The sequence below is a fragment of the Thamnophis elegans genome, chromosome 8 (assembly GCF_009769535.1).
Source record: "Thamnophis elegans isolate rThaEle1 chromosome 8, rThaEle1.pri, whole genome shotgun sequence".
Taxonomy (NCBI): Eukaryota; Metazoa; Chordata; class Lepidosauria; order Squamata; family Colubridae; genus Thamnophis; species Thamnophis elegans.
Genome location: NC_045548.1, coordinates 20,033,350 through 20,059,743, shown reverse-complemented (window position 1 = coordinate 20,059,743; position 26,394 = coordinate 20,033,350). Strand labels below are relative to the sequence as shown.

The window sequence follows — 26,394 nt, the reverse complement described above, 5'->3', positions numbered from 1 at the left end:
AAATATATTTTTATCACCTTGTATTATAAGCCTAAACGATACATAACACTTTATTGATGGATTAATCAATCATCTATTTTTGGATCACATATTATGTACTATTTATGAACATAAATATTACATGGAGTTGCAAATATCTCTCACAAGAAAAGTAATATTTCATTGCCATGTGATAATTTTTAAATATTTTGCATTTCCTTTCTTAGAAACTGGCATGTTTACATGTTAATCATGTGATTTTATTTTAAAGTTTCAAAATTCTGAGCATGTATGCATGCATCTGTATTGTACACACATCTATATGTACATATTGTGTTTCATTTATTATATTTCAACTGGCATTTATGTATTGGTGTTTTAAATATTTGGTTATATAACCTAACTAGTATTCTCAAGATTTTAATTGAATACATTTATAAGCAAGTCCTGTAAAAATAATTGTATTGGCCTCCAATAATAATTAGCTTCAAATGAAATTATTAGCATTTTTCATAAATATTTTTTATTTTTGCCATATTAACATAATTTCAATAATTGGGTGGTTTTCACAGCAACTGTTTCAAAACAAAAATAAAAGAGCCAAGGAATGTTTTTGTTTGTAGTGGAACAGCTGAACATTATATGGTACCAAGCAGTCACAGTATGTTTTAACCCTGCCCTAGATGGACCCAATCTTTGAGCAAATGCTTTAGATATATCTTGGCTGGAGCTATATCGAGCTGTGATTGCTTTATCATTATTTTTTAACAGTCTTCTGATACAGATGGTAGCTACTGTATTATGAGTATTATGAGCTTGCATGTCTTGCCTTTGGAGCTGCCCATCAGCTACATAAAACTTTTCACATATCAATGGTATTTCAGCAATATCACATTATGACAGTATTACTCTTCCAACATCTGTTCTTTTCTCAGGAAAATAATTTAACCAGTGTTAAATAGACAGCCCTCTCCAGTGTGTCAACATTAATTATGCTTGCATGCTTTTATCAAAAACTGTGGCTTTTGTTAGTATGGTTTGCTAGCTCAGAGTGGATGTTACACTATTACAGCTAGAAATGGAAATACAAATATACTACAGATTTGTTACATAAGAGGTATCATCATCATCATCATCATCATCATCATCACCGTTTTAGCCATTGTCTATCCACTGCAAGATGAAGGCCTCTTCTACATGTTTCCAACCAATACAGTCCTGAGCTTTCCTTTGCCAATTGGGCCCACAATATTTGCTGATGTCATCGATCCATCTTGCTTTAGGTCTCTTTTGTGGACACTTTTTATCAAATGGACTCCATAAGAGGTATATAAGTTCAGAGGTCATGACTCCACTAAGAGACTTTTCTTCCTTCTGAAGTGTTTCTGTGATGGGTTAAGGGAAGGTGAATGATGAAATAGCATTGTACTCAAGTTCTGCCTCCTTTGTAATGTGTATTATGATATCACATATAAAACGAGCTGACGGTATGCATTTTGGGATTTTGACAAACCACATCAAGGTGGTTGGGTTTATATATTTGTCAGGCCGAAATGAAACGAATTGTGTTACATCTTAATGTAATGCATAAACATATGGGGGTACTAATTTCTTCCATCTTTCTTTCAAAACTAGAACTGTTCTCAGATGGTTTACTGTCAGATTTTGATGAATGATCTTAAGGACATCAGGGATTGAAAAGAAGATTTGAAATTTTGTTTAAGTAACTCTGGTTTTGGTTTTTTATAATTCATATAATAATAATGATGATAATTATTATTATTATTATAACCATTCTTATAATAATAAGAATCATTATGTGAACCAAAGTACAGAAAAATTGTTGTAGGCTGTGAAAACAGCATAAAAACAATAGAAACAAAGGCAGAATATAAGGAAAAACAGCTGGATGACAGATTAAATAGATGGAAAACCAAAGCTTTGCATGGACAGTACTTACATTGAAGGAAAATGTGATGAGAACTTGACATGTACATGGGAACTATCAAGACATAAACAGAAGGTTTAATACTTGTTGCTCAAGAGCAAGCACTACAAACTAATGCCATTAAAGCAAAGATACAAAAATCCATTGACAACCCAAACTGCCAATTTTTAATAACAAAGTCGAAACTATTTCACATTTAATATGTGAATGCAGCAAAATCGCACAAACTGATTACAAAGCTAGACATGATCGAGTTGCTAAATTAATTCACTGTCATTATGTAAAAAATATGATTTGCTTATATCCAGAAAGTCATGGAAACATAAAGTGGAAAACGTTATCAAAAATGAGAAGGTGAAGATCTTGTGGGACTTTCAAATACAAATGGATTGTCATTTGGAGCACAACATGCCAGATATCACGGTTGTAGAGGGCCGAAGTATACAGTTTATTGATATCGCTGCTCCTGGAGATGCCAGAGTCAAAGAAAAAGAACTAGAAAAAATCATGAAATATCGCGACCTGGCCATTGAAACTACATGGCTATAGATGAAGCATGCAACAGTGATACCCATTGTCATCAGGGCGCTTGGCACCATGACCAAGAATTTTACAAGATACATCAACAAATTGCAGCTTCAGCAGAACTGCAAAAAACTGCGCTACTCGGAACATCTTATATTTTAAGAAGATACTTGGTTGATACCTAGGACGCTGGCAGTCAACCGTATCAACCATTAGCACCAGTCACTACTACTACTAGTAGTAGTAGTAGTAGTAGTAGTAGTAGTAGTAATATGTTGTTCTCAGAGCATAGCCTAGAATGGAAAGTTCCAACTGAACTCTTCTCCAGTTTTTGTGCTGTAAAGCTAGTAATTTTGCATGCACTAATTTACAAAGATATTTATGAGAGATATAAATCGGAATTAATTGCATCTGAAAAAAATACTGTACAAATGTTAGAATACAGTACAGTTCTGACTTAAGGAAATTCTTCAACTGGTTTGCTAGTTCATGGTACAGTTTCTTTGGGACTTAGTTGCCTAATCAAAAGAAAATCAATTAAGTCTTAAATTAAATGGATTAAATAGTAAAGTAATTAGAAGCCTTGGTTATTGCAAAGTGTTTCAGTTTAAGTTACTTTTAATAGTGTAAGTTTCTACTCATTTAAGGAGCAAAAATCTTCCCTTGGAATTTTTTTGCTGCTTCTATATTGGAAAGATCTGTGAAAAGCTTTTCATAGAAGCCAGATTATTTCTACTCTGTGCACATCAAAGGCGTATTATGTGCATGCATAATTTTATTACCAAATCAACATTATTAATGTCTCAGGGTTGTACAGTGCAACACATAATGTAATTGTACTATGAAAATATTTTTGCCTAACAGTGTTTCAGCCAACTCCATAAAAGGAAGATATCTACCTGTTTGCATTTTTTGTATTATGCATTTTATCTTCTAATGTATTTTGTTCTGTTTGTAGTAGATCTAGAGCCGGCAGATAATGGATGACTCTTAACTTAGTCATCTACAGACTAGTTAGCTACAATTCCTTTGTAACAGTATATTGCTCTGTTATTGTTACAGACAAGATAGGATTTGAGGAAGTGAGAGGTAGAAAATGGATGTCAGAAAGATCTTTGTTTCCCATTGAATCTTGTTTGGGGTCCTGAAAGTGGCAGAAAACTTTAGAAACACATGTTTTCTTAGTGAGCCTGAGTTTGAGAACTTAATCCAGTGAATTAAAGTAGGCAGGAATATACACTATAGTCAAAAATACTAGTGATATTTTACTTCTTTTCAGCATATATTTGTTAAGCAGTCAAAAATATGCTTCCACAGATGATGGTACAATAGTTTATATGAAGCCAGGAACTATGATAATTGAAAACAGAAGGGAAGGGGAAAATTGCTTATTTTGAACTTTGATAAATCTTTCTTTTCTGTGGTTTTCATTCCAGTGAAAGTGATTTATTTTGCTTTCTGAAATAGCAGACAAGTTTAGGCCTGTTTCTCAGTTGGAATACTATATGTCAGGTAAATTAGTGATTACAAGTGAAAGGATCTGTAGGGTTAACAAAGGGGGGGAAACCATTAGAACTTTATATTGCTAGGGGATTTCTAAGACTACAGATATCATTTTGTGTCCCCTATTCCATTTCTGCAACATCTCAGTAACAAAAGAATTTCAATGCTGTGAAAACCTACGTACCTTTTCTTCTGTAAAAATATATAAAAGTGTTAAGACACAGCAAACCAACATTAAACTGAAACTGTTATATCATTAGAAGAGAATATTTGTAATTTAGGATTAAACTTCAGGGTCCTTGATGAGTTTGGTTGTTTTCTTGCAGACATTTCATTACCAAACTAGGCAACATCATTAGTGCTAGTAGAGAATGGGGTTTGGTCTCATTTATATACAGTAGCTTGCCCTGTCAGTGTTGATGGGAGTTGTCTTGGTGGTTCTTTGATTGGGCTGTTGTTTAGTGTTAGCTTGTTTGGCAGGTCTTTGATTAGGGTATTGTTTGTTTCTTGATTGTTGGTCTAATGTTAATTTTGGTGTCAATCTCTGCTTATCTGAATGTTGATTGCTGGCTGGGAGGTGTTTTGGTCTTTTTGTTTCTTTTATGGCTTTTTGATTATCTTTTTTGAACGGTATTTAGATATTGTTTATTGTGCCTGTTGGTAGCCAATTTATCAGAGTGCCAGACTTCCAGGAATTCTCTAGTGGGTTTTTTGGACCTAGCTTGGTTTAGGATGTGCATAGCTTCCCTTTTGAAACTATGAAGTCTGTCCATATAATGTTCCATTAAAGACTTTTCACTATGTTCTCACTGGTAGCTGGATATTATGAATGACAAAGCATCTTATATCTATACACTGTTCCAGATCGTAATAAATTCACTTGCTTGTTTGCTTGTTTGTTAGCCTGATAAAGGATTTTAAGAAACACAAAATCACTGAGTTGAAATGCAAAATCCTATGTCTGTTATAATATCCTTTAAATTATTTGGATAATAACCTGATATTTGATAAAATCCTTATACTGATACTCCAGCTGCAAGTATGAGGCTATTTTGAATGTGTAATTAATAAAGTTTTATTCACAGTTGCAACTGCTGCTGAGTGTGGCACTTCCTGCTTGCATGTGCACATTAATATTCATATCTCCAGTTAGCATTAAAAAAAATATATCTCAGGGTTGCCAGTCTAAGTTGGTTCTTCTTCCCACCATTCATGTATTAATAATAAGGTAGTTTAAAGGAATCTGAGTTGCTTCATTATTTCCAAAATAAAAATACTTGAATATAGTTCAGCATTTAATTTCTGTCAAGAAAAAAATATATTAACAGCAAATAATTATATAGACCAAGTTTTTACAGATTTGAAATGTAGCATACTTTGATGAGAAGTATTTATTTTTCTATTGTCAGGATACAAACACCCAAATTTAAGCAGATGTGTTCTTCTGGTGATATCATAAGAAATTGCCTTTAAGCAAATTGTTGCTACTGTAAAAAAAATAAAATTAAGTTATTCACCATGTATAATTCTTTTTTGGAATTAATCACATGGCCAATATCAAATTGTTGCAATAACTATTGTATTTTTTTATTTCTCTATTCTTGAAAGAAGTTTTGTTGCTTGTTGCAGGATTAGTACTCTCAAAATTATGTCATCAGAAATAAAAGTGTGTTCGTTTTCAAATGCTATGTTCCAGAATGCTTTTTTTCCCTCTGAAATTTCATATTCAATTCAGAATACGATTATTATGCATCCCCGCTGTGAGGAACTATAGCAAAGCCTAGGAAGCTGGAGGCAGAGCTTATTATTCTTGTACATAAAAGTTCCAAGTTCCTAATTTCTCCAAGTTGAAAGAAGATGATCCAAACTTAAGGGGACCTTATCAAAGGGTCATTCTGCCTCATTGCCCCCTTTATCCATGAGCAATAGTATTTAACGTTGCTTTTGTTTGGTGAGATTTGCTGTCTTTGAAGGTGTAGAGAATATGTAATTTATAATTTTCTAAGTATAACAGTTAAAATACATCATATATTGCCTCAATCATATTTTGAAGAAATTAGTTCTAATTCTTCAGTTTGATTTATTGTATCCAGTATAATAGCCAAATCCATATTTTGAAGTGGTAAAATATATTCAGGTAGAAAACATGGCACTGTTTTTTTTCTAGAAAAAGGTGAGGTGGGTATTTTTTGATTGAAGGAGTCATAATTTCCCAGTATTGGGGAGGATGGGTATTTAAAAATATAGATTCTTAATGCTTATTTATACTAGCAAAGGGATTTCAAAACCTTTGGTATCATACTCCTTTTTAATAGCAATAGCAATAGCACTTAGACTATATATTGCTTCATAGTGCTTTACAGGCCTCTCTAAACGGTTTACAGAGTCAGCATATTGCCCCCAACAATCTGGGTCCTCATTTTACCGACCTTGCAAGGATGGAAGGCTGAGTCAACCTTGAGCCTGGTGAGATTCGATCTGCCAAACTGCTGGCAGCTGGTCATCAGCAGAAGTTTTTTTAGATACCCTTAGCTCCCTCCCCTCCCCCGTATCTATTAAATTCATCCATTATTTTGAACATGCCTTCACAGTATACCATAATTCCATTAATTTGTTCAATCCAGTCTTCACGTTGCTTCTCTCTGTTTCACCCATTCTTAGCAATTTCCCAGTTTTTTAGATCTTCATTTGAATATTACTTTGATGCATTTATGCTAAAAAAATAAAAATGGAAAGAAACCATATTCATTTTCCTATTCCTGCCACCTGTATTTTTCAGTTTGGGAATATTTCAAGTAGCCCTTCTTACTGATTCTGTGATTTCTGGATCATTTCCATAGTACATAATACTTTTGTCAACCTCACGATGATTGTTGTTTTAAAAAGTTATCAAAGTATATTGATTTCCAATGAGGGTGGAAATGGTTTCAAAACCATAGAATTGATTTTATAATATGTTTTTTCCTCAACTTCTCCTTTGAGAAGATATGGAACTCTTTTTTCTGTCTCAATCCCTAGCACATTTTCTCTATCATCTACCACCACCATTTCCAACACCTTCAGCTGTTTCAACTAAGAGAGAGCTGGGGTTGAAATGTGAAATCTCAGTGTTCTTCATTACAAAGGGCATTATACTACTGTGGATTGATTTTTTGTGATAATGGTGAAGGCGCCAGGCTAGAATCCAGGAGACTGTGAGTTCTAGTCCTGCCTTAGACATCAATGCCAACTGATCACAGTCTCATCTCTTCTCATCACATAGAGTTGTGGGGCAGGAGGTGGAAGTTTAAATATGTTTTCTGCCTTCAGTCATTTATAAATATAATAAATAAAAGAATCTTTTAAAAAACATACAGTGTATGCTATGTGTCATACACATGCTATGGACATACATACACAGCTCAATGGTCTAGAAATGGAGATGAGCATTGCTCTCTAAAGTTGGCTAGGACTAGCAGAATAAAATCCATATGAACTCCTTTATATTTACTTTTTAATATAATCAGAGGAATACAGAAATGAGAATATCTGATATGGAAAAGTCGTTGGAGGTTTTTCCATATCAGATAAATCTGTAAGGTTGGATTCTTGCTTTCTGAACAATTCTTTTGTTTAAAAAAGTGGTTTCAATGTGAATCCTGTTGGGATATGAAGTAAGATAAAAAAGGGCCATGTGATGAAGATCTTAAATATCTTCTGGGAACTAACCATCTGGGACATATCTGAAAGTGTGATTAAAACATCCTTAAAAACACCGTGGAGCCTCATTGAAAGAAAGTAAGTCCAAGAAAGTAACTGAAGACAGATTGGAAGAGATCAGGAAAAGAAGGATTATATCCTGAATTTAATCAGAAGCTTTGAGCATGGATCAAAATATGTGTTATATTTTAAAAAAGTAATTTCTCTGTTGCTCTTTAATTTTTTTAAAATTGAAATAGTATATAATATATAATATCTTAGAGAGATCATCAATGGTGCCTATTATTGTTGTGCCATTGCATTTTGAACCAGCTATAGTTTCCACATGATCTTCAGAGGTTGTCTCATGTTCTGCACATTGCAATAATCCAATCACAAGGATTTTGGGTTAGCATCTTAAATCAGAGACTTGGTGTTTATGAGTTGTTCTGGAAGGCAGGCTGCCTAAACCAGTCATTTTTTTCTTAACATTTTATCATTTAATGTCATCTTGTTTTCAAGAAACTGCAAATATTTTGGAAGCCAAGAATCCTGTATTTCAATATTGTTGCTATCTCTTTCTAGTTTGTAATTTAAGTTGGTCTTGAACTTTTAGTAGTTTTAAAACATTTCATTCTGCCAAGTGTAAACAATTATTTGGTATTAGCAAGCAAATAAGCATTTATATGCCAAAAATATATCATCTATCCCTATTCTTACATAGAAATAAGCCAGTTGTTGCAGTGAGGTTCCTATTCAAGTATTTGTGCTTAGGGTTACAGATTTATTTAAATGTCTGTAATATTCCACAAAGAATATTAAGATTCTACTAGAATCATTTGAATATCATACCTAACCAGTAATATATGTTGACATATGATTATAAATAATCATCCAGTTATTTTTAAAAAGAGAATAGCAATAAGACCCAACCAGAAATAAGCCCTAGCATGATTTTTCAAGATGGTTGTAATTAATATAAACCCTACTCCCAAAATAAGACCCAGTTAAGGTCGTTAGCCAGATGGACACATTTAGGATTTTTAGGGAAAATAAGCTTAATATGTATTTTGGAGCAAAAATTAATATAAGAACTGGTCTTATTTGAGTAATTTTAAATTTTAGTTTTACTGAGTCTTAAAATAATTGAAAGTAGATTATTTGCTTAACCAGAGGAAGGTGAACCTGTAAGATAATGTATTGATTATCTAGGCCCTCCTCACCCTCAATTACAAAGAGAAGGACAATAGATTCCCATTTGGATGCCTACTCAATCAAATAAAGATGCAAATTAGGATGGGACTTTGCTAAAACTGGTTGTCTCTGCTGCTTAGTATTTAAAACAAAACTTAAGTGCCATTCAATAAGTAGGGGAGGGAGAACAAATGATACACTTTTCCGTTTCTCCTTTATTCCCTCCATATCAAGTATCATCAGAATGGGAAAGCTTTCATAGACAGTCAGCAATGGGCCTCTGAACTGCATTTCCCCACTGCTAAGCTGTATTATTGTTGGAAGGATGTTGCCGTTTTTACCTGGCGTTATGGGCTAAAGATGTAGATTTTAAAATTCTAAAATTGTTGAAATGACCTAAATCAAAATGCAGTGTATAGATCTTTTAAAATCTAAAAACACTAATTAAGGGCGTGGAGAATGAACTGCCTTGAGGCTGTTGGAACAATAACTTCAGCTAATTTATTATCCCATTGCACCTTTAGTCTAGAAGAGGACAGCAGAGAGTTGTATTATAAAGCTAGACTTGCAGAGTTTTCTTTCTACTCCTTTGCACTTTCTGAAGATGTAAAAAAAATTTCCTTGTAACCTCTGAAATGAAACTAAATGAGACTAAAATGTTCCTATAACTACCTTTTATTGATTGCTGTACTATGGTCTGCCCACAAAGTTAATGTGAAAATTACATTACATTCCTCCAGTCATAAGATATAGAGTCTTGTCATATTAAGCTTACATTATAAGTCGCCTCTATATTGTTAAACATGTGAGTAAGGGTTTTAGTTCTTGTGTCATTATTGACAGCTCTTTAACAGTAGCCTTTGAGTGCATCTTACCATTTTTACAATTAATGTTATTTCTTCAGATATAAATTGCTGGAACTGGAAGAGGATATTCAGAACTTAGACAACCACTGTTTGGGGAATACACAAAAATGATTTTGTTTGAAATTGGTCATAAATTTTGACAATTGGGTTTGACACTAAAATGTTGCCGGTCATCACAGATACAAGTTATTGGAGAAGTCAAATAGAAATGAATAGACTATCATATTAAGGTATAGTTCACTTCATAACTTAACACATTAAGTTATAGTTCATTAGAATCATTTTTAGGGACCACAGCATAGTTTGGATTTTCACATACACAACAAACATCTATACTTTTTTAACTCATTGCCTCAGTGGTGGGTTTCAAATCCTATTCCAACCGGTACGGTTGGAAAGGGGCTGACGGCGTCCTCATGGATGCACGCATGCATCTTAGTGCCTCTGAAACGCTACAGCTGCTCCACAGAGCATCGCACAGGCGCTGTATGTGCCTTGCGCCTGCGCGGAAGCGCAGAAGCCTTTAAACACTGGTAAGGAGCTCAGGCAGGCGGGTGGGTCCTCCGAAGTACCGGAACGGAACGGTATCCGGTGCTCCAGGCTGGCTCTGGTACGCACGTACCGGGGCGTACCGCCTACAACCTACCACTGCATTGCCTGTTCTAATTTAATGAAACAAATGACAATTGAGAAGGTATAATTACATTCAACATGGCTTTACATAACTATAATTTATAAATAATGGTATATGACAATACAAATTGTGGTTTGCAAATAAGCCTCAGGTGAACAGTTTTAGAATTATAGGTTCATATATTAAAAGAATAGTGTGGTGTCTGTGTGAAACAAGCCCTTTATTCATCTTCTAGCTGAATTTTCAAAAGCTGTATAATGATTTGTTTCAGTCTGTTTGCTTTTCTATGCCACTCCTGCTGTTAACTGACTCAGCAGTTTACAAAAGCCATAATCCATATACAAGATCAAAACAATAATAGCTATAGAAAAAAGCATAATAGTAGTAATACTTCAGATAGACATTTAGACTTGGGAAAAATCTATCTCATAACTTATCAGCCTCCAAGGCCTACTGACTTGCTGAAGCAGCTAGGTTTTAATGGCTTTTCTAAATCCCAGCAGGATTGGGAGGGGAGTGGGCAATCAGGATTCAGGAAAAATGCTGCTTCCAAGAAAAGGAAGTGGAATTAGGAAAACCTGACTGCGATCCTCTCTGATGACATTCTCTGAGATAAGGAATAGGTGGATACTATGGATGATCTGAAGAGTTACTGGAAGAATAAAGAATATATCACTTAAATGCTACAATGGAAAAATGGCAGAGGTCTAATCACATTCATCAGGAATGGTTTCAATTGAAGAGAATATCTGTAGCTCAGAGTTGAATTGTGGAGCTGGTGGTACTCTGTGATAAATCATGAGGAATAGTTCTCATATATATAAAATATTGCACAGCAAGGCAAACTAAGAATATGGTTTTTGAAGAAAAAGAGAAACTTAAAAAAAGCTGTAGAATGATCCAAGTAGAAATGAGAAAAAAATGGCAGATATGCAAACTATAGTATAAACATACTCAAGCAAGAATTTGCTTGGGTAAAGAAATGGAGGGAAGGGAAGGATACTAGAGTGCCTTTTGTTTTAATCTTGCTTTAAAAAAATTCCAAATTTTTTATAACTCTTACTTATGTATGCATGTGTTCCCTTCCCTTCCCTTCCCTTTTTCTTCTTGTGTGCATGTTTTATTTAAACAAAGATGTTAAAAAATAAGAAATTACAATTAAAGATTATGTATCAGATTTTAATCCTGCTATAATATTTGTTTTATTGGAGAACCAGTTTGAACTAATGCTTAAGGCACTAGGTTAGAAACCAGCAGACTGTAAATTCTAATTCCGCTTTAGGCATGGAAGCAGTTGGGTGACTTTGGCCTAGTCAATCTCTCTCTCAGCCTCATGGCATCAGGATCTGGTGACAAATTGTCAGTTAATTCCTTTGTAAGCAATGGATCTAACACTTGGTTGATCCAGATAAATACTCATTCGACTCTTGGTTGGGGAAAAAAAATGGACTTGAATGAAAAACTTTAGGGGAAAAAATTGTTTTTTTACCCAGAAATGGAAGGATTTAAATGTATCTTCTCCACTGTTGGTGGAGATAGCATCCAGGAATGGGTTAACTTTGTCTGTACCCAATCGGACTGAGTCTGCATTTTTTCCAATATCCTGCTTTCCTCCACTGAGCCCTCCCAGCTTTAGACTCAGTCTCCCTTGGGACTGGATGTGAATTTGTTTCTCTCCTCTTAGTTTTGTTCCAAAAGTGAGAACAAAGGGCTTGCTCCCTTTTATAGAATGCACGTTGAGCAGCCTTTTAGTATTCCTGGGCTCCAGAATGCGGCGATCCGTGGGGCAGTGGCTGCACCACTGAGGCAAGGGCTAATTCTTGCTTGCCACCGTCTGCCTTGTCAGCTGTGCTCCGTGTGGCTCCAAGGAGGTAATGGATTCGGCACAGAGTGGCATAGCCCAGGATGGTTCCCAGAGCCTTCGTCCTTTTATTATGGCGCCATTTTGAGCCCCTCATCGAGCTGGCTGCCATTTTGGTTTTGGCTGCATTTGGCACAAATGTTGCAGGCGCTATTTTGGAGGACTCCTTTGCAGCAGAAGCCAAGCCTTCTCATTTAACAGGCCCATGAGAGCCTTGCAAGTTGGAAAGGGCCCAGGTGACCCTATATGAAACAGTTTGTGGAGCATTCACTTCCTTAGCTCACCATCCCTTGGTTCATAATTTTCTTTAGAGGGCTACTAACCTTCCCTCACCACTCAGACATTGCTGTCCAACAGGGGTCTTAACCAAGGTGCTGCTCGCCCTCACAGGGGCTCCCTTTCAAACGCTTGAGGGACACATCTCTGCATTACCTTTCTCTTAAGGTAGCGTTCCTGGTGGCTATCACCTCCACCAGGAGAATTTCAGAGCTGGCTGCCCTGTTGGTAAGACAAGATTTGTGCATTTTTCACTCAAACAGAGTCATTTTGAGACTTGATCCTTTTTTCCAAGATTAACATCAAATTCCATTGCGCCTAGGAAATAATTCTACCAAACATTTGTCCAACACCTGTCCACCAACTAGAACGTCAGTGGTACACCCTGGATGTCCGGAGGGCCCTCCGGATCTGCCTCAGTCAAACATCTTCATTGAGATGCATGGCGGCGCTCTTTATCTCTTATCAGCCGACTTCCATGGGGCACAGGGCGACTCCTTCATCCTTGGGTCATTGGATCTGTGCCTGCATTGTGAAAGCATATGATCTGCAATCCCAGACACCTCCAGGTCACATCTTGGTCCACTCTACCAGGACTGCAGCAACTTCAGTAGTTATGAAGCTATTCAGGCTTCACTTGAGGAGGTCTGTTGTGCGATCACCTGGACCTCGCCTTTTCCATTTATCCACCATTACAAAATTGACAGTTATGCGGCTGCGGAGGCAGCAATTGCCAGGCGGGTTTTGCAAAGAGTTCACGAGGCCCAGGGGACTTCAGCCCAGACCTTGACCCACTCATAAGGACAGTCCAGGCTTTGGTATGTCCCATTCCTGGATGCTATCTCCATCAATAGTGGAGAATGGGCATTTGTTGTTACCTGAGATGCCCATTCTCTGGACAGGTGGAGATAGCATCCAGCCCTGCCCTGAAGGCGGTCTGGTGTCAACGAGGAGAGACCGTTTTCATCACACGTCAGTCTGCAGTACCAACTTCGTCAAAAGCTGGAGAAGTGGAGGAAGCAGTATTGGAAAAAATACAGACTGAGTCCGATTTGGTACAGACAAAGTTAATGGGTTATTCCTGGATGCTATCTCCACCTGCCCAGAGAACAGGCGTTTCAGGTAAGAACCAATGCCCATTTTCAGCAAAACAACAAGAACAAAAAGATACCAGAAGGTCTTTTACATTTATATTTATCTAAAATAATAGAATGTTTAATTTGTAAGCGCTCAAATTTTGTTTACATGAACAGAGGGACACTTCAGCAGTTATAAATGTGATTACTCAACATAAAGTTACCTCAAAACATTCACACTTTACAGGTGTGAAGCGAGGTCTACCTATAGATATCATGCCAGACTCTGTCTACCAAAGTAAGTGGTATTTCATTCTTTTACTTCAGATGCAGCTAGATCCAGTATTCAGGTCTTCTACCTAAATTTAATTTTCCAGTTAAGATATTATTTTTAAAGGTTTTTTAAATCAGTCTTCAGAAGTATTTATGTAAATTAGTGTATTATTTGCATTTTTCTCTACATGAATATTATGCTTTGTGAAGCTGATTCCCATATATTTGACCAGCTCAAAAGCAGATTTAATTATATGCAAGCTTTTTTTAAAAGAAGGTTTTGGGGTTTTTTTTCAATATATTTTTATTATTTTTAAAACAATGCAGTACCGTGAAGTCGGAGTGACTATGCATTCACATTATATGCAGCTAGTCACAACTATTGACAGTTAGCCTACATAATACATTACCAATCCTTCTGTCCAATTACAGTATATACAGTTTGTTCCAGTCTTGTCACCTTGTCTTATACCAGTCATAAAATCTATTCCATACTTCAAAACATTCTGATTCCCCTTTATTTTTAAGTTCAAGAGTGAGCCTGTCTGCTTCAGCACAGGCCAACACTTTTCTGATTATATCTAGCTCTGATGGTGTATTTTCTTTTTTCCAATATTGTGCATAGGTTATGTGCACCACAGTTAGTACATGAATAATTAAATAAAGTGTATCTTTCTTAAACCCCTCTGGTATTATACCTAGGAGAAAAATTTCCAGTTTAAACAAGATTTGGTCTCCCCCCATTTGTTCTAACCATGATTGAATCATTTTCCAATAATTTTTTGCCTCATTGCACATCCACCACATATGATAAAAAGTGCCTGTTTTTTTTTTTACACTTCCAACAATTTGGGTCCAGATTTTAAACATTTTGTGCTGGAGGGAGATGCCATCTGTAGAACATCTTATAAAGGTTTTCTTTATACGTCGTAGCCATTGTTAATTTTTGATTAAGTATCCATAGTTTTTCCCACTTAGCCAATTCCACATTGTAACCGATTTTTTTTGCCCAGGCAGTCATCGTTTCTTTGACATGCTCCTCCTCTAGCTTATATTCCAACAAAAATCTATACAACACTTCAGTCAGTCTGCTAGAAAGATAAACTGTATCAACAGTTTATCTAATGTTGTGTAGTCTTTGGCAATACCTTCCTTCTTCCTATCCTGTGTAAACCTTGACTGTATCTGGAAATAAGACCACCATTCTACTTGTACCCCTTGTGATGTCAATTCTAGTCTAGTTTTAATCTCCCCCTGTCTGTTCAATAACTCTTTATATGTAACTATATTTTCCATATTAATTAAATTTGGATGAATGTACAATTCCATCGTAGATAGCCAAATGGGTATTTTGGTGTAGTGGTCATGTTTAATTTTGTTCCATATTAATAACACAGACTGTCTGATATAATGTCTATTGAAATATTTATGTACAGGTCCTTTTTCATACCAAAGGAAGGCATGCCATCCTACTTGGAGGTCATGGCCTTCCAATTTGAGTAATCTTTTATTTCTCAACATTATCCATTCTCTTAGCCATGTTAGAGTGGCTGCAGTATAATAAAGTTCCCAATCTGGTACGCCAAATCCTCCTTTTTCCTTAGTGTCTTGCATGCCCTTGAGTTTTATTCTTGGTTTTCTTTCCTGCCAAATAAATTTCGAAACCAGTTGATTCAAATCCTTAAAAAAACCTTTTTCTAATTTGATGGGAATATTCTGAAATAGAAAAAGAAATTTTGCTAATACGTTCATTTTTATGACTGCGATCCTACCCTACAGGAGACCTTCGGTTTACAAAAATCTTTCCAGAAACCACTCCAGACGCCAAATCCAGCTGCTCTTCACAGAGATTCACGGAGCTCTCTATTGAAGCAGCCATTCGTGCTGGCAGCTAGCCCCTCCCAAGGTTTTGGGTTTTTGATGCAATTACATTTGTCAGAGAGAAGATTAGTTAAGATAAGAGGGTTTACTATGATCCAGGCAAAAAACTTGATTACATTAAGCTGCAATCCTTTCCAGAAAAAATACTGTTGAATATCTTGGTGTGGGCCATATCCTAAAAAAACCTATACCAAATGAATCTGGGAAGAAACAGAAGAAATGAAATGGCTGAAGGAAAACACCAAATAATTGTTATTTTCTTTATAAAAACAAAGACCCTGAAGCAAATTTTAAATGAGGATCTTTGTAAAGCAGAATGTATGACAACAAAGGCCTATACTGCAAGGGAGCATTTTCATAAAGATTTTATGTGGGTTTGGCATCAAGCTTGAGTCACAGAAACAGTGAAAGTTGATGGAGAAAACAATTAACAGAGTTTTAAGATTATATCTCACTTAACTGAATTCAAATATACTGATTGTATTAAATGGAATGCACTCTGAGCAAGGTACTTACTATACACATTAAAAACAAGACAATTTGTAGATTTACCCTGATTTAATTTGATGGATACTACCCCAAAAACACAGCTGGAAGATTCCCCCCCTCCAATAATCTTCATAGATAATTTTTCAAAATATATTTTCACATACGTTCCCAAAAATAAAGATGAAAAGTTACAAAAGCTCAGATTATGTGTGCAGAGTAAACTATATCTTTGGAATACAGACTTAAGACAATGGAGAAGCATATAGTGCAGTAGTCACAGAATTGCATTAAAAAAACTGTACAGTAAATAGAACAGTAAAAATTGAGAAAACATTTCATTTACTGCAAAATAAAATTGTGTGGCATGAAGAAGGCCTTATCCATAGAGGTACTTATCTTCTGCAAAACAACAACAACAACAATAACAAATCCAAAAACCTATTTCTTTAATACATTAGTCCCAATACCATCATCTCTTAGATTTATTTACTGCTAAAACTCTCATGTCTGTTTGATTGTATATAACCTGCAATTTTGGTGAAATACCCCATCAAAGGGCAACAGTTTTTGAATCAATGTACCTCAAATGAGGTAAATTACAGAATGCATCCAAAATCCTATAGGGAAGTCAATGGGAAGCTGGCAGGAAATTGTAAGTCACACCCCCTTCCACTGTCTTTTGTCTCTTTCCTCTGTTTAGATAAGGAATTATCTCTTAAACAGTGATACAAGGAATCACAGATTGTCTACTATCTTTTAAAAAATTCATCTTTATATAATTACCCATGTAATACAACTGCTTTACTATTATCCTTTACATCTGCTCTACTACCTTGTTGCTGTTGTTGTTGTTACTACTTTGTTATTATGATTATTATTTTGTTATTTTGCATGTACACAGAAGCTTATGCACCAGAAACAAATTCCTTGTGTGTCCAATCATACTTAGCCCATAAATAATTCTGTTCTGTTCTGTTCTGTTCTGTTCTAGGCTAGGCCAGGCCAGGCCAGGCTAAGCTAGGCTAGGTTAGGCTAGGCTAAGCTATAGTCCTAATTCATATTCTGTTCTGTTCTGTTCTATTTCTAGGCTAGGATAGGCTAGGCTAGTCCTAATTCATATTCTATTCCAGTGATGGTGAACCTTTTTTGGTTCACGTGCCATAAAGGGGGAGTGCAGGGGAGTCGTGCATGAGCGTGCCGCACCCATAATGCAACGTGCGAGCCCTTCAGTGAGCATTCGCACATGAGAGGCGCTTCCCCCAATTTCCATGTTTTTTTCGCCCTCCCCAGGCTCCATAGGCTTTATAGGAGCCTCGGGAGGGCGAAAACAGCCTCCCCCTCCGGAAGCTTCAGGGACCTTCAGGAGGCTTCCCTGAAGCTTCTGGAGGACTAAAAAGGAGCCTCCGAGCAAACCAGAAGTGATTTCCGGTTTGCTCGTAGGGTCCTTTTTAGTCCTCTGGAGGCTTCAGGAAAGCCTCCTGAAGGTCCCTGAAGCCTCCGGAGAGCTTAAACTGATTATACGAGCAAACTGGAAGTCACTTCCAGTTTGCTCATAGGGTCCTTTTTAGTCCTCCAGAGGCTTCAGGGAAGCCTGGAGGTCCCTGAAGCCTCCGGAGGGCTTAAACCGACCCTCCAAGCAAACCAGAAGTCATTCCTAAACTTCCTGTTTGTCCATAGGGCTGGTTTTTTTTGCGCTCCGGAGGCTTCAGGAAAGCTCCTGAAGCCTCCGGAGAGCCTCCGGGATGGGGTGGGGAGGCTGTTTTCACCCTCCCCAGGCTCCTATAAACCCTCTGGAGCCTGGGGAGGGCAAAAAAAGGCTTTTAAAAAGGCTGAATTCCGTGTGACAGGGCAACGCCTCGCGTGCCCTGACAAATGGCTCCGCGTGCCACAAGTTCGCCATCCCGGTTCTATTCTATTCCATTATCTCTGAAACATTTAAAAGATTGTATTTATTTATTTATTTTATTCTGAGCAGTAATTGGGATTTAGGGATGACTATAATAAACTGCTTTGGAACTTTTTTTCTTTATATTATTCTGGTACTTTTTTAAAATGCATATTTTGGATTCATACTTGACTTTGAAGATTCACTAGCTACAATAGAATAGTCTTTCAGCATGTCACGCATAACACTTCTAAAGAACAGGGATTTACTTTTAAATATTTTTAGGAGGGTCTCTATAACCTTTTGTTTATTCAGTCTAATGTATTGTTGGGATAGGGTATACATTTTTATTATTTTTTAAATTAAAAATAGACATTGAAAGCTGGGTTTTGAGATCATATCAGTGTTTTGATAGAATAATACACATTTCTTTTGTATTTTTCAGTGCCGAACAGCATTTTTCTTTCTTAAACTGTAAATATAACAAAATAATTATATACAAATGCTTTGCAGACAAATAATGTTTAGCCATACCCTGATTATTAATAATTTAGCCTTTTTGACAATATTTCAAGCTGTACAACACAAAAGATGCAATTTTCTCCAGACCCAATAAAATTATATCTATTGAATTTTATAACAGATTTAAAAATACATTGAAACAGATAGTGTTTGACTTTTTTTTTCTAGAAAAGTTTTTTTGTTTCTATTGAAGTTACATAGTATTATCAGGAAAGATTTATTATATGTTAAAACTACACGTTCCTACTACACTCACTTATTTTCTGACTTGTGAATGATCTCAGACAGCTGTGGGTGTGAAGGATGAGTCCAGATTCACAGTACAGAAGTGTAGGCTATGTAAACTACTAATAGTTGTTTAGCTTCAAGGCCATGAAATGTACGACTGAAAGAAAAAGTGGGTTTAAATTAGCATGGATACAAGTGAAAACTGTACTTTTTCACTAAAAGAGGACTACTAACTGTTCAATAGGACTTCATTCTAGTTTGCAATTAAGTTCCTTATTAGAAGTGTATAATTCTTGAATCTGAAGCAGGCAAGGGTACTTCAAACATGATATGGACACTCTCTGTCTGTTGTCACATCATATTATCCACAGCGTATTTTAGCCCATCTTTGTGCTTAAAGTCAATATGTACTTAAAACTGCACATTTACAAACCAAGAGCTTTGTAAAAACTGCTTTCAGTTGAAAATATGTGAGCTTTCAATTTAAAATCCCCAACTGTGTATTTTTCTGCTATCTTGTTTTTCTCCCCACATTATTTCATGTTATTACTATGACATATTTGACATCCCAGAGTTCTCCTATAGACTACCACTATCCTTTTTTCTTTGTTCCCAAAAAGAATATTTACTATTTCAGCAGTTTGGTTTAAATGTATACTGTTGTTCTATAGCATTGTGTTATGAGAATCTTTTTTTTAAAAAAAAAACATTCATCAAAGGGGTAAAACCAACAGAATTTATGTACGCTCTATGTTTCTAGTATTACTATCTCCATTTTGACTTTGCCAGAGCCACAGTTTGCCTTGCAGATTTTGCAAAACAATTTAGAACATCCATTATCTTATCAATGTTCTGACAGATAATAACTGCAGTCTTCTAATATCTTCTCTGTTTTTATTCCAAAAGATTTTGTAGATGATTGCTTAAATAAACTTGATTGCACGAATGTTATCTGGAAAAAGTATATAAATAATTGAATACCTCAGGGAAGTCATTAACCAGATGCAGCTTGGAGTAATTACAAGGTACAATAGTTGATCTAAAACAATAAGGACAGAAAATACTTTCCCCATTTTTTTGGAAGTGTCAGTATCAGAGAAGCTCGGTGATTGGCAGGTTTATATAGAAGAGGCACCTCAAATGGTGATTTATAGGCAACAGATGTTTAAACTATTTCTAGAAATGGTTAAGTATGCACATTATTTTCAGTAACAATAATGCTTCATTAAAAGACAGTGTTTTGTGATGGACCAAAATTGCTATTTTCTGAAAAGGAATCATTACAGGTGTTAATATTTAAGCAAGGTTCAGTATTTATTTAGTTTTTTTTAGATTTTTATCCCACCTCTATTATTTTTTTATAAATAATTCTAGGCACTGAACATACCCAATAGTCCTTCCTCGTTCTCCTATTTTCCCCCACAATAACAACAACCCTATTACAACCGGTCCTTTTAAGTCACCCCTGGTCACATGATCAAAATTTGGTTGCTTGGCAACTGGCCTGAATTTATGTTTTCCTTAACAACCACTTTGTTTAGCAACAGAAATTTCAGCCCCAGTTTGTCTTCAGGAAAGCAACATTTCCAATGTTAATTTTAGTAGTTGAAAATTAAGGGTCATTTGTCTAAAAATTTAAAATTGACAGAATAATACATGACAGGTTCCAGTTTGGACTGTTTGTTTGTTTGATGGTCTCATCTTGTAAAGTGTGTTTCAGCTTTATTATGGCTTTACTAGTTACTCATTAATGTATAGCTTTGCTTCTATGATATTGATGCTTAATATGGATTATACACACAAATGCTATCTAGTTATCCGAAGATGGCCTAGAAATGCAATAAAATTAATAAGAGATTGAAGGGTCAACTGACACGTGTTTTGTTTAATGAGTGTTAATTATATAATATATCATCTTAGTAATTATTTTCTTTATAGCTTTTCTTTTCAATGACAGAAATGGTATTAAAGATAACTTAATAATTAATGTTATTATATGTGGAATAATAGACATACAATAATTCATTAAAGCTCTTCAACTTTACCTCAGCAGCACAATAGTACATAAAAAATATGTATATAATCTTTATATATCTCATATAATATATATATATATATATATATATATATATATATATATATATATATATATATATGAGATATATAAAAATGTGTATATCCTGAAATTAGATTATTTCCTAAACCCTTTATTTATTATTCTCATGTGACATATTTGCTGTCACATAGCTATGACAGTTTACAAATGATGGCTTCACTCCTTCTTCAGTACTAGTCAAGTGTTAAATCATATTGACCTTCAACAAATCATGTGTATATTCTGGAGAATTCCTACATTAAATCCCTTTTAAGAAGAATTAATGAAAGTTGCTTGTGACATTGCTTTTTAAATCCTTCCAGGAAAAGACATTTATGCTTTAATTCTTCACCAAACATGTATTATTGGCATTATTTTTCCTGTTTTAGTCATATCTTAGTTGTAGATTGAAAACGGATGCATGGCATATAAAGGCTTATAACATTTATGAAATATACAACGTAATAAAATGTTGTAGCATGGAATGTTTAGTTTTTTATTTATATAGTACATTCCCACAAAATAATATCATTAATACTTTTCAGCCTCCTTTTCCAACAGTCAGATTGGAATTTTCTTGGAATCTGTCAGTTATCTGATCATGACCAGTCTTCTTAGACTATTTGCTTTGTATCTATTTATTTATTCCCTGTGGCCTGGGAAGCTCTTCTAGGACTCAGAGGAGGGGAGAAGAGCGGAGCAGCTCGCCCTCCATCTGCACACCATTATCTCACATCGCACTAGCGCAGTGCTCTGCGAATTTTTTAGGAATGTAGTGTGAATGGTATGCTTGGTTGATGTTTGCACCCACTTTTTTAAAAATTCATACTGTTGTATTTTTTGTGTTTAACTTATTTCGTGGGGACTGCATGGGTGAGTGGCTGCGTGTGTATGAGAGAGTTGAGAGTATTGCCTGGTATCTCCTCCACTGAGTGCCACTGCAGAAGTGGTAGGGGCCCAGACTTACTTCCCGTCCTAGAATGAGTGTTAAGGATTGCCTGCTGGATGGTGCGGGAGCTGTGGGAGGGGTTGGGGGGTCTACGGTAGCGGGGGAGGGCTGGAGCATTACGGTCACTATGGGGAGGGGCAGGTATGACGGGAACTTCAGGGCTGGCCATTACCGGGGAAGGAGGGTTCGCTACATCACAGAGATCCCTCCTTCCGGCCCTGTTAGTTCCACTCCAGGGCCAGGTGGCGAGAATTGTCAGGGCCCTGGTCTCAGGCTGTTGTTGCTAAATGCCAGGTCTGTGGTTCACAAAGCTCCCCTTGTCCGGGACCTAATTTTAGACGAGGGGGCAGACCTGGCATGTATTACTGAGACCTGGCTGGGCCCAGAGGGAGGAGTCCCCCTCACTGAAATGTGCCCAGAAGGTTTTCAGGTGCTTCATCAGCCGTGATCCCAGAGAAGGGGTGGAGGAGTGGCTGTCATCGTCCGAGGGTCTTTAGTTCCTCGTAGGATCCCTGCTCCGGAGTTTGTCAGGTGTGAGTCCCTGTTGATGAAGCTGGACCTTGTTGGTCAAGTGGATCTGTTGCTAATGTACCTACCTCTCAACAGCGTTGCAACAGCCCTCCCCTCGCTCCTCGAGACAGTAGCCGAGTTGGCGGTGGAGTTCCCCAGGCTTATGGTTCTGGAGGATTTCAACCTGCCTACACTTGGTGAACGCTCTGATGGGGCGCAGGAGTTCATGGCTTCCATGACAGCCATGGACTTGACCCAAGTAATTCGATGTTCGACTCATTCAGCGGGTCACACACTTGACCTTGTATTTCTGTCGGAGCAGTGGAGATGTGATCTAGAGTTGAAGGGCATTAAAACCTTGCCCTTGTCATGGTCTGATCACTTCCTGCTGAGGCTTGACTTTCGGAGGCCAATCCCCCACTGTAGGGAGGAGGAACCGATTAGGTGGTTCCGCCCCAGGTGCCTGATGGACCCAATGGGGTTTCAGACGGCGCTTGGAGAAATACCTGACACTATCGTCCACAATCCGGTGGAGTCCTTAGTCGCTGCTTGGAATATAGCGGCGACGGGGGCTCTAAACCGGATTGCACCTTTGCGACCTCTCTGAGGCGGTGGATCGAGGAGGGCTCCTTGGTTCACTGAGGAATTCCGGGAGATGAAACGCCAAAAGAGACGCCTAGAGCGCCGCTGGAGGGCCAGTAAATCTGAGTCAGACCGAGCACTGATGAGAGCCTTTATTAGAGCCTATCTCGTGGCAATACGGGCGGCAAAATGTTCGCATTTTGCCGCCCTTATTGCATCCGCCGAATCGCGCCCAGCCGCCTTGTTTAGAATAACCCACTCCCTCTTGAAAGGGAGGGATGCGGGTGACTCTCTACAGGGTAGAGCTGAGGAATTTGTTCAGTATTTTACGGCTAAAGTCGCTCGGATTCGGACAGAGCTGGACTCCAATTGCACGATACCAGCCGAGGTACCGGGGGAGGGTCTTGAGCATGCTTTATGGATTGAGTTTCAACGGGCTTCTCCTGATGAAGTGGACAAGGCCATGGGAGCGGTGAGTGCCTCCACTTGTATACTGGACCTGTGTCCCTCCTGGCTGGTCTCGACCAGCAGGGAGGTGACACGCGGCTGGATCCAGACGATTGTGAACACCTCTCTCCGGGAGGGAATCTTCCCACCCCTCCTAAAGGATGCGTTGGTGAGACCCCTCCTGAAGAAATCGTCTTTGGACCCAGCCATTTTGAGCAACTATCGTCCAGTCTCCAACCTTCCCTTTGTAGGGAAGGTTGTTGAGAAAGTGGTGGCCTCGCAACTCCGATGGTCCTTGGATGAAGCCGATTATCTAGACTCTTTTCAGTCGGGTTTCAGGCCTGGTTACAGCACGGAAACTGCTTTGGTCGCGCTGATCGATGATCTCTGGCAGGCCAGGGATAGGGGTCACCCCTCTATCCTTGTGCTTCTTGACCTCTTAGCGGTCTTCGATACCATCGACCATGGTATCCTGAGACGGTTGCGAGAGGTGGGGGTGGGAGGCACCGTTTTGCGGTGGTTCTCCTCCTACCTCTCGGACAGGTCGCAGTCGGTGTTGGTCGGAGGGCAGAGATCGACCCCAAGGCCCCTCAAGTATGGGGTGCCGCAGGGTTCGGTCCTGTCCCCCCTCCTATTTAACATCTACATGAAGCAGCTGGGTGAGATCATACGCCAGCACGGGATTACGTAAGTATCACCAATATGCAGACGATACGCAGCTGTATCTGTCTTCCCCGTGCCAACTCAGCGAAGCAGTAGAAGTGATGTGCCAGTGCCTGGAGGCTGTTAGAGTCTGGATGGGAGCAAACAAGTTGGCACTCAATCCAGACAAGACCGAGTGGCTTCTGATGTTCCCTCCCAAAGATTGTCCAACTGTTCCATCTCTCAGGCTGGGGGGCGAAATTATACGCCCCTCAGAGAGGGTTCGCAATTTGGGAGTCCTCCTGGACCCACAGCTGACTCTAGAACACCATCTGTCGGCTGTGACCAGGGGGACCTTTGCCCAGGTTCGCCTGGTGCACCAATTGCGACCCTACATGGATCGGGAGGCCCTTCAGACAGTCACTCACACCCTTGTGACCTCAAGACTGGATTATTGTAATGTGCTCTACATGGGGCTGCCCTTGAAGAGTGTTCGAAGACTCCAATTAGTCCAGAATGCAGCCGCGCGAGCGATTGTGGGTGCACCAAGGTACACCCACGTTACACCTATCCTCCACGAGCTGCACTGGCTACCTATTAGTCTCCGAATCCGCTTCAAGGTGCTGGTCGCTACCTATAAAGCCCTACATGGCATCGTACCTGGGTACCTGAGAGACCGCCTCCTGCCGATTACCTCCCTCAGACCAATTAGATCGCACAGGTTGGGTTTCCTCCGGATTCCATCTGCCAGCCAATGTTGGCTGGCGACTCCCCGGGGGAGAGCCTTCTCTGTTGCAGCTCCGGCCCTCTGGAACGAGCTCCCTGTTGAGATCCGGATCCTTACTACCCTCCCGGCCTTCCGCAAAGCCACCAAGTCCTGGCTGTTCCAGCAGGCTGTGGGGAGCTGAGAAGCATCTACCTCCATAGAAATTGTGAATGTTGGTTTTGTTTTTAATATGTTGCCTTGTCTTCTGTGAGCCGCCCGGAGTCCTCCGGGAGTGGGCGGCATACAAGACAAATAAATAAATAAATAAATAAATAAATAAATAAATAAATAAATAATAAATGAATAATTTATGAATTTTACTATGTGAAACCAGACAGGCTCCAAGTGGCTTACAAAGTTTACATTTTAAAAACAGAATACAAATCAGAAATAAAGTTATTTCGATAGTATCTGGGAATATAAAACTGGGAAGTTAAATAAAACTGTAAATAGCGGTATTGCTACATAGAGTTAATCCCCACAGGCTTTTTAGAAGAGTTGTATATTTTCTCTTCAAAAAGTCATGAAGGTGGGATCTCATCTGCATTTCAGAAGTAAGCTGTTCCAGAGGAAAGGAGATACTATGTCATTGTAACACTTATATCCTATGCCATATCTTCAGCTGGATGGGGAATGTTAGTGGGTATTTGAGTAGGATTGATAAAGACTGCTAGCAAAAGACTGTCCAAAAGTTACCCAACTCCAAACCATATAAGATTTTATAGGTAGTGACTACCACCGTGAATGGCACTCTGGGTACAACTCACTTGTGTGACAGTGCAGTTTGAATAACGGAAATGACCAGCACAGCATATGCAATGGAAGTGTAATGTGACACTACAGCACATATGCTGTGCATTCTGGACCAGCTAAAGTTTCCAGGTGGTCATGTGGATTACAGTGATCTTATTATTAATCTACATTAGTCTAATATAGAGATGACAAGGACCTGGGTGACCATCTTTACTGCATCCTGTTTTAGATAAGACCTGAGCTCATCCATTAGCTGAAGCTTTGCAAAAGCCATCTTGGTCACGATGTCCACCTCTTCGAACTGAAGCTATGAATTAGAACAACCTCCAGATTACAAAACTGCTCATTCTGACAGACACAATCTGATCAAGAGATGGTATGTACTGGCATAGGTTGGATTTTGAATCAGTATCCACCATGCTATTTATAAGTTCAGTTTGAGTTTTCCAACCAAACACAGCCTACAGACACTGGGTCATGATTTCCATTGTAACTTCCAGTGGGGCCAGGATGAAGATAAATAATTGAGTATCCTTTCTATAATGATGATAATTTACCCGGAAATGAAAACCTCTCCCATGATTTTATTAAAAGATGAACTGGATACTCTGAAAGAGAACTGAACCTTGAGGCACTCTATATACAGAACCGAGGGAGCAACCTCTCTTTCCCACAACCATTTTCTGATCTAACTGCCAAGATAGGAGTAGAAACCATTGTAACAGTCTGCCTGAAGCTCCGAGTCTTACGGGCTAGTGGTGGGTTGCTGCCGGTTGAGCCCGGTTCGGCTAAACTGTAGTGGAATTCAGGCCTGGGTAGCAGAACTGGCAGT

At 38.1% G+C, this 26,394-nt stretch overlaps 1 protein-coding gene across 1 annotated transcript in view; it reads left to right on the top strand.

Moving 5' to 3' along the window:
• Positions 1-26,394, top strand: part of DOK6 (docking protein 6) — a 185,576-nt gene that overhangs the window by 11,162 nt on the left and 148,020 nt on the right. The window lies entirely within an intron of this gene.